This window comes from Podarcis melisellensis (assembly GCF_964234715.1).
Source record: "Podarcis melisellensis genome assembly, chromosome: 2".
Taxonomy (NCBI): Eukaryota; Metazoa; Chordata; class Lepidosauria; order Squamata; family Lacertidae; genus Podarcis; species Podarcis melisellensis.
In genome coordinates, this window is record NC_138529.1 from 75,961,989 (window position 1) to 75,982,776 (window position 20,788).

A 20,788-nucleotide genomic window follows, 5' to 3' on the forward strand; every position below is an offset into this window, starting at 1 on the left:
TATTTATAAAATTACAGAGAAGAATTTCACCTATCAGTTGTTTAGCAACCTATTTTGTTTTCGTATCCAACAGTGAAGGTCCCCTATTGGTTCTGCTGCCAAGTGTTCCAGTGATTCAGAAAATAAGTCTTCAGACAATGGTTGTGCTCACATATAATAGATTGGTCATTGGCTTTCCCGTATCTTGGGTGAGCCATTCTGGGCATCTCTGATTTAATGTGTTGCTGTGCACGTACCTCTTCTATCCTCTTGATATTTGTTCTACATGCCCGCTAGCTTCAGAAATAGTTTCAAGGCTGCAAAAGGCATGGAGGCTGCTCATGGTAAAAACAGTTTCGTGAGGAAACATATTTTCTATTTTCTCAGTTCAGACAAATCCTCTGAGACGTATCTGTCCATACTGGGTTTTCTGCAGCTGAATTATTTTGAGGTACAAGAGATTGAATGAACCTTTAATTTTATTGGTTTTGGGGAAAATATTTATATGTAATAAAAGCCCTTGACATTTTAATTCTTTAGCTGTAGAACCAGGAAAGGTACGATCACTATAGTGATGAACTAGCACATTGAATGAGAAGCAATAGGTTTTGGTTCATCTTATACCGTACTTTTTAAATGCCACAAGGTTCAGGACCAGGAGGCCTCCTTTTATAATGTATTGCGGTGGAAATAGCTGTTTTTGGAGTTGTTGGGAAATTTAAGTAAACATTGTCTGCTAAATAAGAGGTAGACGAGGCCTGTTCTTGTCCCAACCTGGCATATTTCTGGCCTGCGACCATGGAGACAAGGCAAAGGGCTCTCCACTGCTTCAGAATGAGTGATAGCAAATTGGGACAAGCATCAAAGCTCTCAGAGAATCTCAGCCTGTACTTTAAGTTAGAGTTATATCTGCTGCCAGTAGAACCATCCATTTGGATATCTAGTTTATGTATGATGGTTCTCTATCCTCCTGCAGGTAAAAGGATGCTCAATTATTCAAGACATGCCTTTCAGCCATTGATTGATTGGTAATATTTCTGTAACTCCTATCATACATAGCAAGGTGGCATAAGAAACAACAACAAGATGACATTTAGAATAAACCCGCTGTTATTTTAAAAGAAAAGTTTTATAGAGTAGCTAGTCAGTATGACATGCCTGGCATCAGAGTGCCTATCTATCAGGGCAGTAATGTGGGGGTGGAGGGAATATACATATGCTAGTGTAAAGTGTACATAAAAATGCATAAATTAGAGAAAATATTTTTCCCCAAATGTATTTATTAGACAAAACTGTATATTAGAATAAATTTGCTTATGAAAATTCATGTGGACTTTTTTGGAAGAAATGTGGAACAGATGTGGAAATGTGGGGAACTGAACATAAGACTGGGAAAAGAAGAAACAGAGAAACTGAAATTGACAGATTTGTCCATCCCTAGTTCATATGAGCATCTATGAATTGGCTCCACTAGAGCAAGTGCACCACAGTGACCTCCTCATCACCTCGCCCCGCCCCTTTCCAGTAAGTAGAAGTGGCTCAGATGTGAACAGGTCAGATGGACTAAACTCAGACCATCACTGAATATTGGCCATGTTGGGAGGCGCTAATGGGAGTTGGAGTTCAGCAACATTTAAAAGATATTCCTCACCATGTGTTAGATGTTTCCCAATATGGCAAGGAAAGAGAGTGCAGATGACTAATGATTCCTACTCTTGTCACGTCTTACTAGAATTTCAGCCAGATCTGCAAGTTTTTAGAACAGAGAAGATGGGGGGAAATGCCAAATAAGAGAATGCATGAACATCAGGGCCTTCTTCTTTCCTAAAACCATTCAGACAATCAAGTTCCCAAACAACACTGCCATAAGGTCACAGAACAGAATCAGCCCTCATCAAGCCCACAATTGCATCCATCCAACAGTCTAGGGCCTTCTCAGCCATTCCCAGTTCAGATATTACAGAGAAATAGAGTTGGGTATCATTAGTGTACTGATGACACCTTCCTCAGAAACTCCTAATGATTGCTCCCAATGGCTTCAAAGTGTGGGTACTAACTTATAAACTCAGTGCTAGATTACTTAAAAGACCACCTTGTCCATTCTGCACCCAATAGATCACGGCAGACAGCAGGCTGGTTTCTCCTGCACGTTTCAAAGATCTCATAAGCCTCCTCTGTAGCAATTTGAAGCAGGGCTTTTAGTGTGGGCAGCCTGCTATCTGCACTTTCCAGAAATAATTGAAGACATTTTTTGTTCAAACAGGCTTTCCCAGCTGGATAAATGGACTTTTACCACAAGTATCTACTTTACTAGAAGTTTAGCCTTATTTTTAAATGTACTTGCTGTTTTTAATGTTTTTAATTATTTTAAATTAGATCGCCTTGAGACAGTTGTTTAGGTGATTAATAAATCAGTGATGATGGCAATGAAAACAACAACAAAACTATGGGGAAACCAGAAGAAGCATGATGGGAGGAGTGGAGCTAACAGAAGAACAGACACAAACCAAGAGCACTTCTTTACTCATGCTGCGCCTTTATGATTACCATGCCTGAATAAGGGGAAACTGATGGTAATTCATGCAAAATCGTGTCGACCATCTGTTGGAAAAAGGATTGCTAGAATTTTGGTGAGGATTTTAGCAGTCTTTATTTGGTCAAAAATATGTTTAGAATGGACTACTTGCACATCTGTTTCCAGAACAATGTGCATTTTTTTGAATTGTTTTGGAACTGTAATTTATTTACCATGTTTGTATAAAGCTTTATAATTTATAAAGCAGTTCACAACATTAAAAGCGGGTACAATCAATTCAAGGAAATAAATCTTAGCGAAGCTGGAAACAATTCAACAATAACAGCTGCTAGTTTGATCCTCAGTGGCTATCAGTAAGCAGGATAAACATATTTTTACCTGTCTCCAAAAGTAAGTTATGGTCAAATGAACCTGGATGAGGGCATTCTACAATACAGAAGGCAACAACTGAAAAGGCCCTGCTCCTAGTGAATGGGTTGGAATCTTACAGCCACAAAAGATGGAACCCTGAACAGTGCTTCTCCAATAGATTTAAAAACACTAGGGAGAAATGTTCACAATCGTTTTGCTAGCAATATGTACTACTTAAGGAGCGTCTCCACCCCCATCGCTCAGCCCGGACACTGAGATCCAGTGCCAAGGGCCTTCTGGTGGTTCCCTCATTGCGAGAAGTAAGGTTACAGGGAACCAGACAGAGGGCCTTCTCGGTAGTGGCACCCACCCTGTGGAACACCCGCCCTTCAAACCTCCTTTTGAGGTTTTTAAGCAGAGGTTGGATGATCATGAGTGCTTTAGCTGAGATTCCTGCATTGCAGGGGGTTGGACTAGATGGCCCTCGGGGTCCCTTCCAAATCTACAATTCTATGGTTCTATGATTAATACTTCTGTTGTTAAAAGGGAAAGCAGATTATCAAATAACTGTTATGTATGAAATACTATTGCAAAATCTTATTAGCCGCAGTTTTCATTATAGGAAGGTCAGCACTCCTTAGAAATCAGAAATATGGTTATAATTCAAATGCAAAATTGGCATATATATAATTCAACATCTTGCATTTCTAAAAGAGAACCAGCTGGATAAACTTTTATAATCATGTTGGTGATCTGTTTCCACTTTAAGCTCACATTGGTATTTAGCGTGAATCTTATAATACAATGTACTAGCTTGCATATACAGTGGTACCTCAGGTTACAGACGCTTCAGGTTACAGACGCTTCAGGTTACAGACTCTGCTAACCCAGAAATAGTACCTCGGGTTAAGAACTTTGATTCAGGATGAGAACAGAAATTGTGCGGCAGCAGCAGGAGGCCCCATTAGCTAAAGTGGTACCTCAGGTTAAGAACAATTTCAGGTTAAGAATGGACCTCCAGAACGAATTAAGTTCTTAACCCGAGGTACCACTGTAAGTATCTTTCATATTTAAAGTTAAGTATAAGGAAAATATTGATTGTTTCAAATATAGTTTGAGCATGCTAAAGAAAACACACTGCAAGGGACACTAGTTGCTTACATACATTAAGCTACAGTGTATCTCAATTACATATTTTCACATTTGCCAGATCTGAAATCTAGCATCTTCTTTCAATTTCAGTTTTCCAGAAGCAGCTTTATTCTACATCATGAATTAACTTTGCATTTTCCTCAGCCACAAATCCATGGGCACAAAAAGTCATGCCCCCTCATCTGCATTTTATTAAACATTATTAAGATTCCCACAGAACTTCTTTATAGCTTTTGACCTGTAATTCACAATTATCCCAATCACTCTGGCTCTTCTATAAGCCAAGCATTTCACACCTCCTTGATTGATTGATTAATTAATTAACTAACTAACTAGAGAGGTTCCAGCAATCTTCAACCCAATTATTTTAACTGTTCCATGCTGAGATCTATCAAGAATTCAAAAATCAAGCAGATGGGGGCTAAAAGTGTGTTTGGCTATTTTAAACAAATCTCATGATTTCTAGAGACTAAATGAATGGTCCAATAAATATGGGGTGAAGATATTATTTAGGTTTCATGAATACTTAAACATGTGTACATCAAAGCTATATAGGCCACTCTGAGTTCCTCAGACATGCCTTTATCTTCATGCATTGAGAATACAGTGGAACCTCGGGTTACATACGCTTCAGGTTAGATATGCTTCAGGTTACAGACTCGGCTAACCCAGAAACAGTACTTCAGGTTAAGAACTTTGCTTCAGGATAAGAACAGAAATCGTGCTCCGGCAGTGCAGTGGCAGCAGGAGGCCCCATTAGCTAAAGTGGTGCTTCAGGTTAAGAACAGTTTCAGGTTATGAACGGACCTCCAGAACGAATTAAGTACTTAGCCCAAGGTACCACTGTATTAGAATGGCAGTTGTCTGCTTACATACACACAACATGGGTTGGAATAGAATTCCTATAGCTGTTATAAGAAGAGAAACTGTACAGGAACATAGAAAACTACCATAATACCAAGTCAGATCACTGGCCCGTCTATACTGTTGCACACCACCAGTGGTGGCCTTGGGGTCTCAAATTTCAGCAGTACCCTCCATTCTAAATCATAGCTGTGGCATCCCCAACAATGCCCCTGAGGTTCTGCGCCCAGTGCAACTGAATTGGCTGCGCTCCCCTAAATCTGCCTCTGATACCACCCCGTGGGCATAGCCAAGCGGAGGCAAGGGGGCAGCTGCCCCCCCCATCAAGTAAATCAATAAAAATGCTTAACGAACTGAGGTTCTGCACCCCACAACATGAAGCCTGCCCCCACAACATGAAGCCTGGACATGATATTGTTGCTACCCCTACAACTTCCAATGGGAAGAGAGAAGATGAGCTGTCTTACCGACAAATCAGAAGACAGAAAGGTTTCAAAACAATTTAAACTCCAGGATAATAGATAGATATGCAGCAGACATCTAACTTGTTAAAGGTTGGTGACTCAAGTTGGCTGTGTGCATAGTTGGACTAGATTAAGGTTCCCAGATATCCCTGTTTCCCGGGGACAGTCCCTGGACTTACAAATCAGTCCCCATACAAAATCCACTGAAGTTGAAAAGTGTCCCCGGATTCATTGAAAAAAAATCTGGTAACCTTACACTAGATGACCCTCAAACCATAACAAAATTAAATTCGTTTTTTGTTGTTGTCATTATTTAAATTTAAAAAACTTTGCAAGTTTCAGTCTTCACCATGAAAGACAAGATAGCTCAGGCAAGGAATATATTTCTTAATCAGAGGATAAATCACTCTCATTGCATTGCACATGTTGCATGCAATTTGAGCCAGCTGATCATTTCCGGGAGCAATGTAATTTGAATTTCATTTTTATTGCATTAACCTTTGTTTCCTTATATGAGATGGCTCCTTACACTAACAAGTTTTGGGGCACAGCAGTAAAGAGGAGCATTAATATTGGCTGTGGATGCCCACCCAACCCGATTTATGGCCCTGATTTACTGATCCAGATCATGCCCAATTCAGATCATGCCCCAGAAAATACAGATCTCCAAAAATCCCATTGATTTCCAGTGGAAAGCCAAAGCAGTCCCAGCTTTCTCATTTTATCACAAATGGAATCTGCAGATATGGTAGCCCCTACAGAGTGGATTAACCGTTCCAAATTTCAGACAGGTAGCTCCAGGTGTTTTCATGTTAATCACCTTTATTTTTTATGTTTTCAAAGTAAAATGGCCATTTTTATTTTTTATTTTCCCCCACGTAGGGGCATGAAATTTTACAGGCCTGCTAGCCCCTACAACAGGGGATTCAGACTGCCAAATTTCAGAGTGGTAGCTTCACAGGGTTTTATGCTATCCATCTTCAAAAAAAGTTCTTTCTTTTTAAAAAAAGACTGTTGAGTACTTAATTCTTCTGTGTTTGGCCTTTCACTTCTATGACGGTTTTGAAAAACAGTTCCCTAGAGGCACAACTATCTCCAGGCAGAAAAAAACAGATGACACCCTTGCCTGGCAGGCACTGAGATGCGTCTCCTGAGTGATGCAGGGCTGATTTGCAAAGCAGCAAAGTGGGCAGGCATGCAGACAGGCAGAGCAGCAGCAAGCAGAGAGGCATGGCATGGGCAGGCAGCATAGGCAGGCAGATTCTGGTAAGGCAGCAGGGGGGAAATAACATGCAAACAAAACAACCCGGGACTCTTTTGAGGGGCAGATTTCACAGCCATGAGAAAAAATAAACCATGGAACCACAAGAAGATGCTGTCACATAGGAGGCAGATTGCCAGCAGCAGGAGCAGTGAGTGAGAAGGGAAATAAAGTATTTTATTTAGTCATTGCCTAAGTGTTCGCCTAACTGTTAGGATATAAAACAACAGAGTGTTGAGGATTGATTAGGAAAGGATTGGCATAAGCAGTGCTTTTTCCCTATAAAAATACTGTATTGGCCCGAATATATTATATAAACCGTACCCAAATATAAGCTGCACCTTTAAAATTGGAGGGTGGGGCGAAGAAAAAATACCACTCCATTCCTTGCTGCTCCTGGCTGCATACTGGGGGAGGGGGTGGAGCTGCACTGCATTTGCCAGTGGCCTTCCCCCTTCCTCACTCTCCCCCTTCCCGGCCTTGGGGGAGAGGACAGGGGACAACGCACGGGGCGGGCACTGCTTTGCCCTGCACTTATGGCTACATACCGTAAGGTCATGAATATAAGCCACACTTTCAACTTTTCCTGGTCGAAATTTGGAGAAAAAGTGAGGCTTATATTCAGGCCAACTCACCATGGAGTTGTTACAGTAAGTGCCACACTTTTTAACAACAACAAAAGAGGTGCCAGTACTGTGTACCCTTGAGTACCCCCTTGAAAAAACAGCACTGGGCATAAAGGGATATAAACCAGGGTGGCCCACAAGGCCCTTTTTCGGTGGCCCGTGCCAAAGGAACCAAAGTACCAAAGGAGCATCATTATCGGCAATGGGAATTGGAATGACATCTGAGATCCCTCCCCACAGTTAATGCCTGGTGGCAGCAGCAATAAATTCCCTGTGCACGCACAAGATGGCACTTTAGGGCAGGCATAGGCAAACACGGCCCTCCAGATGTTTTGGGACTACAACTCCCATCATCCCTAGCTAACAAGACCAGTGGTCAGGGATGATGGGGTTCGGCACTGAGCAAGAAGTGAAAGAGGAAGGTGAGGTAGGACCGTAGAGAAGTGAGTGGGCCAGCGATGAGATGCTGGAGACCACATGCATCTTCTTTCTTTCTCAAACTACTTTCCAGATGGGAGCTTCACACTCCTGGAAAAAGGGAACCAAAGAGATCCTTGGGCAGCTGCAGCTCTCCCTGTGAAAGGAACCCAGTGAGAGAGGTGGTCACCCAGCAAACTTCATTGCCAAGTGAGGATTTGTACCCTGGTATCCCAGGCCTTAGCCCAACACCTAATTATTAGAGCAGGGGTAGGCAACCTATGGCCTGGGGATCGGATGCAGCCCAATCACCTTCTCAATCCGGCCCACGGACAGTCCGGGAAGCAGCATGTTTTTACATGAGTAGAATATGTCCTTTTATTTAAAATGCATCTCTGGGTTATTTGTGGGGCACAGGAATTCATTCATTATTATTATTTTTTCAAAATATAGTCTGGCTCACCACATGGTCCACAGCTGAAAAAGGTTGCTGACCCCTGTATTAGAGTCTAATTTCTACACTCAAACTGCAAGACCCCAATGGCTACACTGGTATTTTCCACAGCAAAATGTGTCAAGTAGAGAAGGAAAACGTCCATGTACAGGAGTCTTCTCTGTGCCTATGTTGTATTTTTGCCCAGTTTTCCCTGAGGAATTACATGGTCTTTCGTTGCCCCAATCCCCCAACGACCCAGAGGAAGCTTAACGTGCGCTTCCTGCTCCTTCCCCAAGGAAGCCCCTGTGTTTATGCCACAGATTCCCCAAAGGTAAAAATGCAGCAAGTCCTCGTGCTCGACAACTGGAGGAAGCCTTCAACAGGTGCCGTGAGGGAAACTTGGTGTCAGAGTCTGGCCATGGAAACTCTTCCTTTCTCATCAAACACCGAGCCCAGGCAGTCTATCTTGCAGTCAGAGCGGGCGTGCAAAACACACGCGTGAATCCTCTGGAAAGGCGCCATCGAGCTCCTCTCCCTCAAAAAGGAAATCACCTCAGAAAAAGACGCGGGGCCTTCATGGTCCTTGGGGGGGGATGTTTGTTTGTTTTTTATAATAATATTTATTAAAAGTTTTCAACAATAAAAAGCATACAAAGTAACATATAGTTTTCCAATATCCACAGTTCATTCTCCTCCTTGGACTTCCTCACGACTCTCGTTCCTGCATTCTAAACTCATAAGTTTTACCAGCAAATTATTAACTTGTTTCAATTCTAATAGTACAATTTTCCAATATTAAATCTCAAACTTTAGAAAGTTTAAACCATAATTCTAGAATCTTATTTTTAACGTGATATTTATCCAAAGTTTGTCTTTTCTTTTAATGGCATTTAAATTCTTATTCCTTTTAGCTAGTTTGTTGGTACCATGTTATTGCAAATCTTACATCTTTCTTAACATTCATACAATTTATAATGTTTTTGTAAATAGTCCTTAAATTTCTTCCAATCCTCCTCCACCAGTTCTTCTCCCAGGTCTCGGATTCTGCCAGTCATTTCTGCCAGTTCCATATAGTCCATCAGTTGCATCTGCCATTCTTCCAGTGTGGGCAAATCTTGAGTTTTCCAGTATTTAGCAATGAGTATCCTTGCTGCTGTTGTAGCATACATAAAAAAAAGTTCGGTCTTTCTTTTGCACCCTCTGGCCTACGATGCCCAGAAGAAAGGCCTCTGGTTTCTTAGAAAAGGTATACTTAAATATCTTTTTCAACTCATTATATATCATTTCCCAGAAAGCCTTAACTCTAGGGCAGGTCCACCAGAGGTGAAAGAATGTTCCTTCAGTTTCTTTACATTTCCAACATTTGTTATCTGGCAAATGGTATATCTTTGCAAGCTTGACTGGGGTCATGTACCACCTGTATATCATTTTCATAATGTTTTCTTTCAAGGCATTACATGCCGTAAATCTCAAACCGGTGGTCCATAACTTTTCCCAGTCAGCAAACATGATGTTGTACCCTATGTCCTGTGCCCATTTTATCATAGCTGATTTGACCGTTTCATCTTGTGTGTTCCATTTTAGCAGCAAGTTATACATTCTTGAAAGTATCTTAGAACTGGGTTCTAACAAGTCTGTTTCTAACTTTGATTTTTCCACCTGGAATCCTATCTTTTTGTCCAACTTTAAAACTTCTTTAATCTGAGCATAATGTAGCCAATCTCGCACTTTCCCCTTTAGTTTCTCCATACTGTACTCTGCAACCTCCAGTTGTCTCCATCTCTTTCTAGTATTTCCCAGTATTTCGGCCAGGGGGCGGGGATGTTTGGCGTAGGCATGAAAAGATATCTGCATGCTGGTGGGTGCCGGCCGGCTGAGGAGCCGCGTTTGGCTAGGGATCCCACTGAAGCTCCAAAGAGCGCGCATGGCTTCAATCCTTTAACCCTGCGCGCGAGAGAGGTGAGAAAAGTGCGGCGCGGGCGGCAGGCGCGAGAAGGAAGGAGGCGCTGTGAAGCTCGGACCAGTCAGCTCAGGCGGCGAGGAAGGATCCCCCCCGAGAGTGGGAGTGAGTTGGCCAGCCGCCGGCGGCGATATAGGCGCCCCCTCCTCTGCTCCAGGCAGCCACTTACGAGCGGCTCACTTGAGCGGCGCTTCGAGCTTGCGCAGGGCGGGAAAGAAGCCGGACTTCTTTCCGAAGAGGATAGAGCTGGCCCGGTCCCAAGCCTTTGAGGTCCAGCCAAAGGCTCTTTTGCATTTCTGGGGAAACGGCTCCCCGCCCGCCCACTCGGCGCAAAATTGAAGCGCGAGGCGAGCAACCTCCACAAGAGTGACTTGGGCTCGGAGGGGAAGCCTCCGGAGTTCAGACGTAGCCAACAGAGCTGAGTGAGGGTGAGGTTGCTCGCGCTTGGAGCGGCGGGACTTTCTCCCTCTGCTCTCCGAGCCCGCCGGAACAGGACCGGCAGCGACAAGAGGCTGTGGCGCCTTCTCCGGCTTGCAGACCGGCTGAAGCCTCGGGAAGTTCTCGGCGCCCATTTCTCCAGAGAAGGGCAACTTTCGCGTCAGTTCTCCTCTGCCTCAGTTCCACGTCGGTGAGTAAGTGAAACGCGGGAGGGGGGCGGAGCGGGGAGGTGACATGCACGTCTACGGGGGACGTCTAGCTTTCCTCGGGGATTATCTTTTTCTACCCTACTGAGGGAATGGTCTGGAAAACATTTGGTAGCGAGGGAGAAAAGAAACTGATGTTTGGGACAACCGAGCCCCTGACTTGCAGACTGCAGTCCAAGAGTTGCAGAAAAGGGCAGCGGGGTTGGGAGCGAGGGGGCAGAAGGGGCAGGATAAACATTTATTTGGTTCATAAAAACAGTGAGGGCTGGTCCATTAGGACCAATGGGGCACTACTGCCCCACCGGCTTCAGTCTGCCCTCAGGCAGCCCAGAAGGTGCCGCTGCCTGTCACGTTTCCCTGCAGGGAATTAGATTCGCCTGTCACTGTCTTAGCCTCTGCCTGATGTTTGCTTCCCTGCCTCCTGCTCTACCATTCTCACTGGGCAGAAGCTGTAAGGAACAAAATGGTCCACGATGCAATTATAAAAAGATTTATCAAGGAATACCATCATCATCAGCATCATTTTTAAATTTGTATACCGTCTTTCTATCTCACAATACTCAAGGCGGTTTACAAGCTGAAGAAACAAAAAATATGCATCTTATAACAATCTAATGCAATACAAAAATGGGATAATAAAACATAACTTTAAAATAGGCAACCTACATCAAAAAAGTAACATTCAACAATCATTAGAACAGTATAAAATAATAATACTAACATATAAAAGTTAAACAGAAATCTACTCAACAGTTGCAATAAATAATATCTAAAACAACATCAATCAATAAAACAACATCAATATGCCCCATTAAGCTCGGTGAGACTTCTGAGTAAACCTACTAAGGCCTGCACTTTCAGTTTGTCTTCTATAGGGCTTTTGGAGAATCGATAATGATCTCTTGCATTGGCTTTCGATGACTCCTGCCCCAGTTAGGACCCAACTAAATTATATGGGAAATGTATTGTTGTGTTTTCCCTGTCTGTGGTGTGTGGGATCTTAAAAAATCAAATCAATAACAGCAGCAGGCACCCTCAGATCAGGAACTCAGCAAGGAAGAAAGGTGGCTGAACCCCACTCCATTATTGCCCAAATTAACATACACCCCAGTTGGTATTTATCCCCAGAGTGAAGTTCCTTTTGTGCCAGCCCTAACCATAGAGCCTTCTTTCCAACCACACAAATCTTTAAAATGATGCCATGCTTTCAACAGGCTTCCCACATAACAGGTTTTTAGAGATTGGTGATAGATTACTTCAGTTTGGAAGACATCAGCTTACTTTATTGGATGCTAGAAATCCTTACACTTCAATAACCCAGGAGGTCTCAAATTTTCCTTTGGGCTGTGATGGTGACTAAAAGCAATAACACCAGAATTTTATCCCCCACCCCAAAACTGAGGGGCGAGGCCTTTCCTTGTTTGCCTCCTCCAAGAGAGGTCTGGAGAGTGGCAACAGGAGAACCATTTCTGCAGAGCCTCTCTGTTTAAGGAATGCTCTCCCCAGGGAGGTTCAGCTGGTGCCTATGCCTGCTCAACATTCTATATACCGTATTTACGCAAATCTAATGCGTCACCAAATCTAATGCAAACCTCAATTTTCAAAACCTTGAAACCAAAAAGTATTTGCTGGCGAATTTAAATGTGCCATAAATCTAATGTGCATCCTAATTTTTGTGACAAAATTTGGCCAAAAAAGTGTGCATGACATTCATGTAAATATGGTACAATTTGTTTGTGGGGTTTTTTTGTTTGTTCTTGTTTTTATTATGTACAGTGGTACCTCAGGTTACAGACGCTTCAGGTTACAAACCCAGAAATAGTACCTCGGGTTAAGAACTTTGCTTCAGGATGAGAACAGAAATCGTGCTGCGGTGGCGCGGCAGCAGCAGGAGGCCCCATTAGCTAAAGTGGTACCTCAGGTTAAGAACAGTTTCAGGTTAAGAACAGACCTCCAGAACGAATTAAGTTCTCAACCCGAGGTACCACTGTATTTTCTGTTTTTAGCTAGTATTTTTATGCTGGGAACTGCCCTAAGATTTGCAGATGGAGAATGGTATATAAATTTAATAAATATTTTTTAAAACAAACAAAGAAGAAACTATATTCTCATAGCTTGCCCTAATTCAGGCAGGATCATAGCAAGGCAGTTCTGTAAATATTTGTTCACAGGTACGAGGAAGTGCAGTTTAGAATACTGCTGCTCCATCTATTTGGTGTTGTAATGAATTATTTTCTGCATGTGATGAAGTAGTCAAATAGCTTCTTGCCTACAGGCATGCTAGAATCAAAGATTATATAGAGCAGGGCTGGAGAACAGAGTCACCCACCCACCCATGTTGTTGAATTCTATTGCACATCATCCCCAACCAGTGAGGTAGTAGTCAAGGGAAACAAATATTAAGAATGTAAGAACACCCTGCTGGATCAAGCTAACTGCCCATCTAGCTCAGTATCCTGTTCTCACAGTGGCTAACCAGATGCCTGTGGGAAACCAGGGATTAAACATGAGCACAAGAGCACTCTCCCCTCCTGTGACTTCCAGCAACTAGCAATCAGAAGAATTGTGGAGGTAGAATGTAGATCATAGCCATCATGGCTAGTAGCCATTGATAGTCCTGTTCTCTATCAATTTGTCTAATTGTCTTTTAAAGCTATCCAAATTGATGGCCATGCTGGGGGAGCGAGTTCCATAATTTGACTATGTGCTGCATAAAGAAGTACTTTATTTTATCTGTTCTAACAACATCAGAGTATATCAGGCCTGCAGGCCCACTCTGATGTACAGTATCATCCCAAAAGTGTTGGGCCTCATGGCAAAGTCCTAGGTGAAATCAGCTCTAAGAAAGTTACTGGAAATATGCCCTCTCTAGTTTTTGAGCAAGTGTCCAAAATCATAGGCAGCGTAAGAGTAGACAAAAGTTGAAGCTTACTCAGTACTATTTTTTCAGCTAGTGTGCATTGTGAGTATACACAATATACACCAGGGATGGTGAATTCCTGGCCTGCAGGCAGAGTCGGTGAAATAAAGCTTAGTTTCGCCCCTGCCTGCAGGCCTTGTATAGCCTGCCAAGCCTTTTAAATAGGCTTGCCCAACCCCCAACTGGATATGCCAGTCGTATCACCGGAGTGCTGAGGAGCAGGCTGGAGTTAGGAAATGAGAATGAGTCTTCTCGTCTGCACCAATATTTCATGAATGCTGTTGATGGCCAAATACTCAGGAAACATTTACCATAACAATTTTTATTTAACAAAAATGTTGTATTGTTTGATTGTAAGAAACCCTCTAAGCGGAGCAGTTCCAAGCACTCTTTCCTTTTTCCTGAGTGTTCTGATCTGCTCCACAGTGACTCTTAATGACCATCGGTAGGCAACCTAAGGCCCAGGGGCCGGATGCGGCCGAGTCACCTTCTAAATCCGGCCCACAGACAGTCCAGGAATAAGTGTGTTTTTACATGAGTAGAATGTGTCCTTTTATTTAAATTGCATCTCTGGATTATTTGTGGGGCATAGGAATTCATTCATTTCTCCCCCCAAAATATAGTCCGGCCCACCACATGGTCTGAGGGATGGTGGACCGGCCCATGGCTGAAAAAGGTTCTGACCCCTGCTTAATGACAGTGGTATGGCACTACAGCAGAGAGCACTAGGGGACGGAAATCATGTCATCCCTGGCACAGTTGAAAGGACAACATCAAAGTGCAAATTCCAAAGTGCTATGGGCCAAGTGCTATCGGCCAAGAACAGGGAAAGGCCTTGAGACACAGAGAATGTAAAATCAGATGGTGGAATTGAGCAGATCTTCACAGCTTGCATTTGCAGGGAGGCTTAGCTAAAAGTTTTCCTCATCCCACCTATCAATGAGCCTGAAATAAAATACTGGGTTGTAGTCAACTAACATTTATTCAGAGTAGTCCAATTGAAATGAATGGATCTAATATCATTAATATCAATGGGTCTACTCTGAGTAAACATTAGTTGCCTTCAATCTATTGTGTGCATGTGCTCTTGTGTGGGTGCCTACATTCTTGGAGAGTGGCATACAGCCCAAGAAGTGGGTTTCCAGAAGGCAGTGTGTCCCTTTGGCTGAAATTCACTAACCCCAGAAAAAATTAATATATGCTGTAGATTTGTTGCAGATTTGCAATCCTAGAAGAGTTAAAATCCTAGTGCTAATCTCGATGTTCTTTCACAGTCCAACTTGTCTGGTAATAACAGGAAGTAGAGAAAATTAGTTCCGAATTAGTTGATGTGTTTATTCCATGCAAAATTTAACTTTGCAATGATAATTCACTACAGAGGAAATAATGGTAATAACTCTGTGAGCAAGCATAATTACTCTCTGCATTTTTTAAATCATGCAAAACCCTAATTGTGTTTGTTCAGAAAATAATCCACAGTTGAATTGCATCATTGGTTCCCACTCACTTCTGCTGCCACTAAAAAGAAAATATAAGTACTTCCTTGCTGTCTACCACATCTCCCCTACAGATTGACTCACCATTTTTCCTGCCATGGCTTTGACTCAGAAAAGCAGTAATTGGGCATCGTAGACGCAATGGCTGCAAAAATGTTGTAGACTGAAAAAAAGTTTCATCTTCCATATGCAAGTGTAATTTGCTATGAAATCTCATATGTGTACACATGCTCCACATGTACATTAAAAATGTGGAAGAGGCAGGACTCCACCCTGATATTCCCAGCCCTGATGTAACCCCAAATATCTGTGCGTTGAATAGAATGTGTATAAAATAGTGAATATGAGGTTGAATCCTGACAAGACAGAAGTACTTTTTGGGGGGGACAGAAGGCGACCAGGTCCTGGTCCTGAATGGGGTAACTTTGCCCCTGAAGGACCAGGTGCACAGCCTGAGAGTCATTTTGGACTGTCCATGGAGGCACAGGTTAATTCTGGGTCCAGGGCAGCTGTCTACCAGCTCCACCTGGTACGCAGGCTGAGACCCTACCTGCCTGTGAACTGTCTTGCCAGAGTGGTGCATGCTCCAGTTATCTCCCACTTGGACTACTGCAATGTGCTCTACGTGGAGCTACCTTTGAAGGTGACCCGGAAACTACAATTAATCCAGAATGCGGCAGCTAGACTGGTGACTGTGAGTGGCCGCCGGGACCACATAACACCGGTCCTGAGCGATCTGCATTGGCTCCCAGTACGTTTCCATGCACAATTCAAAGTGTTGGTGCTCACCTTTAAAGCCCTAAACGGCCTCGGTCCTGTATACCTGAAGGAGCGTCTCCACCCCCATTGTTCAGCCCGGACACTGAGATCTAGCGCCGAGGGCCTTCTGGCGGTTCCCTCATTGCGAGATCCCAAAACTCAGCATAAAGTATTAGGAAGTTGGCACTATTATAGCCTCTTTTCTTTTTGGACAGGATTACTATGAGGCCACAGCAGTGGAATTTAAGGTGATGTTTTTGTTGTACTGCACACTACTTAATTTCTTGAGTTTTCAAAAGAACTTTGCATGCTGCCTCCTTTCTGCTATTTATATCCATGGCTATTGCTTCTGCTATTTCTTGGTCCCACTGGTCCTCCCACACTGGAAGTTCACATTGGTGGAAAGACAGAAGTTTTCCTGGCTCTCGTCCAACACATGCAAAAAGGGCTCTTACTTGGAAGTTCAAGAGAGATCTTTATTCAGGCAAGTAACAATACAAGCACAGCAGAAGATACACGGCTCAGGAGTCGTGGTTCAGGAGTAGGGCAAGAAGCTCAAAACTGGATGGAAGCAATGGAGGTGTCCAACAAGCTATCCATTGTTCTGCAGCCTCTGACCTGCTTCTCTGTGGGGTCTGGCTTTGGACCAGGCCACAACATGAAAGTTACGCCATGGTTTGACTAACTGTTATGTGTGAAACTGGGCTCATAAGTTTATTTCCCTCAAGCAAACAATGAGTTGTAAGCCAAGAACAAACCTTATGATTTGCTTGGAGAGATAAAAAGCATGAGCCTGGGCTCAGACATAATGCTAAGCCAAACCAGGGCTTAACTCCTGGTACTCTACCAGCAGCAGAAGCCTGAGAAAGGTGAAGCAGTCATGGTCTCCTCTCTGTACATCATCATGCCTGTTCATTTGCACTTAGCCATGGCTTGGCTTAGCATTATGTCTGAACCAGGCCAGTGTCTAGCTGAATGACTGCCATAATGGGTGGTATATGTGGATGGGGCTTGTATGTTGGAAGGATTCAGAATTGGGGTATGTTGCACTTTCTTGTGAGATCTCTGTTGATGGGAGATGCGACATCCAGTGTCAGGGGTCCCTAGGTTTTGGTTTACTTTTCCACATAGAACTGAAGTGCAGTTATTCCAAATTACACTTGGAAGGTAGTACACTTGTTTCATATGTTGTCTAAGTGTGTCTATGTTTAAACTCAGATTAGATCATTAATATTTATTCAGATATTGCCCTGTTAAAAAAGTATCACTCTTTCAACTCCAGTCCTGTATTCTACTTTGTTGTTTTTGTTGTTTAGTCGTTTAGTCGTGTCCGACTCTTTGTGACCCCATGGACCAAAGAACGCCAGGCACCTCTGTCCTCCACTGCCTCCCGCAGTTTGGTCAAACTCATGCTGGTAACCTCGGAAACACTATCCAACCATCTCGTCCTCTGTCGCCCCCTTCTCCTTGTGCCCTCCATCTTTCCCAACATCAGGGTCTTCTCCAGGGAGTCTTCTCTTCTCATGAGGTGGCCAAAGTACTGGAGCCTCAGCTTGTCAATATTTATTCTTGCCATCTCATTTTTGACCACCTCCAACTTACCCAGGTTCATGGTTCTTACATTCCAGGTTCCTATGCAATATTTTTCTTTACAGCATTGGACTTTCCTTTAGCTTCCAGGCATATCCCCAACTGAGCGTCCTTTTGGCTTTGGCCCAGCCGCTTCATCAGCTCTGGATCTACTTGTACTTGCCCTCCGCTCTTCCCCAGTAACATGTTGGACGCCTTCCGACCTGAGGGGCTTATCTTCCAGCATCATAACTTTTATATGCCTGTTGTCTTTGTCCATGGAGTTTTCTTGGCAGGGATACTGGAGTGGCTTGCCGGTTCCTCCTCCAGGTGGATCATGTTTGATCCAAACTCTCCACTATGACCTGTTTATCTTGGGTGCCCTGCTCGGCATAGTTCATAGCTTCTCTGAGTTCTTCAAGCCCCTTCGCCACAGCAAGGCAGTGATCCATGAAGGGGCTGTATTCTACTAGTTACTACTTATTTTGTTTGTGACTAGGGGCAACACATTTTAGTGACTCATTCCAGCTAAAGTGCTTACTAATTTAGACAGTGAACAATTTTTGAGCTGGAAGAGCCAGAACTAATAAACTAGTTGTTTATGTTCTGTGGACAATCTGAGGCCTTTGTGGTATTTGAATAATGCATTAAAAAACAACAACAACCCAACCATGTCCTTCAAAATGCTGCAGAGAAGTGGAGACAAATCACAATTAAAATTAACTTCATTTTCTGTAGAAACTGTATTGGTAAAGTACAATAATCTCATGAAGCCCCATGGATATGGATGAAGGACTAGAAAATAAAGTATCAGAAATGTACAAGATTTGACATCCATGTGTTTACCGTGCTGAAGACTGATGGAAAACATTTTTGTTGAATTGCATCTTTGTTGCTGATAATATTTTATACAACCTTTCTTGATACTAAGTATTTTTCTTGGACTAATGGTGTATCTGAAGCCACTGGTCCCTTCTACTATATAATAGCTTGTTTTTTGTGATTTAGATACAGTATCTTCAACCTTTTCAGACCCACTTTTAACCCAAACCAGTGATCTAGATGATTATGGTGAGTGTGGAATATCCTGTTTGAAGGGCCTGTAACTGTGGCATGCAGCATTTGGGGAGGACCCATAGCCCCTCACACCTGTTGCTGGAATCTCGGGTAGAGCTAGGAAGGATTCTGGTCTCAAACAGTATACACTATTGAGCTAGATGAACCAATGATTTCACTCAGTCGAAGGCAGCTTCCTGTGTTTCTAACATTCCCAGCATGCCACGTAGACATGGATCCAGAGCTGTCCTTCTTTGAACAGAAGGTTCTTTCTATTCATGGAAGGACATCCATCCTTCCACCACTGGCACAAGGAAGGGAGCCATTTTTTGTTGATTCTCCCATCCCCTTGCCAGTGCCATCTCCCATGCTGTTTTGAATGCCCCCACACCAGTCTTCCATAGTAGATTTGTGGGGAGCAAAGTGGAGTGCAGGTAGAAGGGTGAATCTGCAGAAATAATGTCCTCCCTTCTGCCAGTGGGAGCATGCTACAGGCAATTTTTAAAAAATGATCCATTTTTCTTTCAACATTCTTCCAAAAAGTATAATGTTGTACAATAATTAGATCAACTTACTTCTACTCCCCTAGCCTGAGCTAATGATACCATGTGGAATTCAGACTGGACGATTTAGTGAAAGAAAACACACATGGAGAAAGACATCTGCAGATGGAAGATATTAAAAACAAAGATGGAAAGCACAAAAAAGGTGTTGTCTTCCAAAAGCTGGATGGATGAAAAATGAAAAAATAGCATTATCCTTATCAAACAAAAACAGTAATGGGTAAAAAAAAGGAATAGTTCTCAGCAGTGCATTTTCAGTGTGCCCTCTCTCTCTCTCTCTCTCTCTCTCTCTCTCTCTCTCTCTCTCTCTCTCACACACACACACACACACACACTCACACTCACACTCACACTCACTCACTCGTACATATAACCAGCAGCTCCCAAACCTCTCCCCACAGACAACTTGGAAATTGCTGGTGGTCTTGGCAGACTGCATAATTATTTTTCTGCTGGTTGTAGCTATTTTAATTTTACATTGCTGGCAATTTATGTGTTTTAAAACTAGCTTTCTGTAAGACATTGTGAAATCCATTGTGGAGCTTCATAGTGCTAGTGATAAAGATAGGAAATAAGCAATGTCAGATTGCCCTTCAATAAACTGGTTACTTGTGTGTTACAGTCATAACACGCTTCTTTTATATAGCAATTTTTTTATTGCAGCCATTAAATCTTCATGAGTTCAAGTAAGGCATTTAAGCTTTTGTGGTATATTGAGGGTTCAGAGAAAACAATAATAAATTCTTCGAATTCATTTCTGTCCTGCTGAATGTCTCTGTCAAAGGGAGCTGATAATTAAGTGATTTGAAATAGGGAGCAGGCTTTCCATGGTTGCAAAAGAAGTGGAACATTTCAAAAGTTAACAAGGAAAATATGAATGGTTTCAAAACAGTAGCTGGGAAATATTTGGGGATTTTGTGTACCGACTAAATAAACTCATAATTCTCATAAATCTAAATAAATTACAGTCTTGTGTGCTCTGTTTTTAGAGACAAATACGAATTCTGAGGCTGATTATCCGCTGGCCACATGAATAATTTCCAAGCTCTATTGTTTTTCTATACGGTTTTTGTTATTTGTGCTGTCTTAAGATAAAGTAATTTTGCTTTGATGTAGCATTTTGCATTTAGCAAGAGTCTTTTTCTGTTGATTTCTGTTCCTATTGATGTTTTTACACTAGACCCACTTGGACAATAAGTACCATGCAAAATGAAACCAAAAAGGCTTACCATAATTCTAATAATAAGCACTAATTAATTTTGGGGAAAATACTAATTAATGGAGAGAAGGGCCATAGTTCAGTGGTAGGTAGAATATTTGCTTTGCTTGCGGAAGAGCCCAGGTAGGGCTGGGAGAGTTCTCTGCCTAAAACCCTATAGAGCACTGCTAATTAGTTTAGACAATACTGAGTGAGATGGACTGAATATAAGGCAGCTTCCTAAGTTCTGCTAATTATGTTTTAGAACAGGGGTCAGCAAACTTTTTCAGCAGGGGGCCAGTCCACTGTCCCTCAGACCTTGGGGGGTGTGGACTATATATTGGAAAAAATATATGAACGAATTCCTATGCCCCACAAATAACCCAGAGATGCACTTTAAATAAAAGCACACATTCTACTCATGTAAAAACACTAGGCAGGCCCCACAAATAACCGAGAGATACATTTTAGATAAAAGGACACATTCTACTCATGTAAAAACATGCTGCTTCCCGGACCATCTCTGGGCCAGATTTA

At 42.7% G+C, this 20,788-nt stretch overlaps 1 protein-coding gene and 1 long non-coding RNA gene across 10 annotated transcripts in view; both read left to right on the forward strand.

Moving 5' to 3' along the window:
- The window catches only part of HRH1 (histamine receptor H1), an 88,136-nt gene that overhangs the window by 46,118 nt on the left and 21,230 nt on the right, over positions 1–20,788 (forward strand). For 4 of the 9 annotated variants that reach the window (XM_081901212.1, XM_081901216.1, XM_081901215.1 and 1 more), the window contains exon 1: positions 9,905–10,674. The exons of 2 other annotated variants lie outside the window; for them this stretch is intronic. The gene's annotated coding sequence lies outside the window, so the exon portion shown is untranslated. Of the gene's footprint in view, positions 1–9,904; positions 10,675–16,080; positions 16,114–19,079; positions 19,219–20,788 lie in introns of those variants that run through there. 3 more of the 9 variants (XR_014165798.1, XM_081901213.1, XM_081901219.1) reach the window with 3 other exon arrangements.
- LOC309364269 lies at positions 1,221–2,567 on the forward strand. The gene is made up of 2 exons (XR_014165796.1): positions 1,221–1,503; positions 2,356–2,567. It is a non-coding gene; the product is annotated as an uncharacterized lncRNA (long non-coding RNA).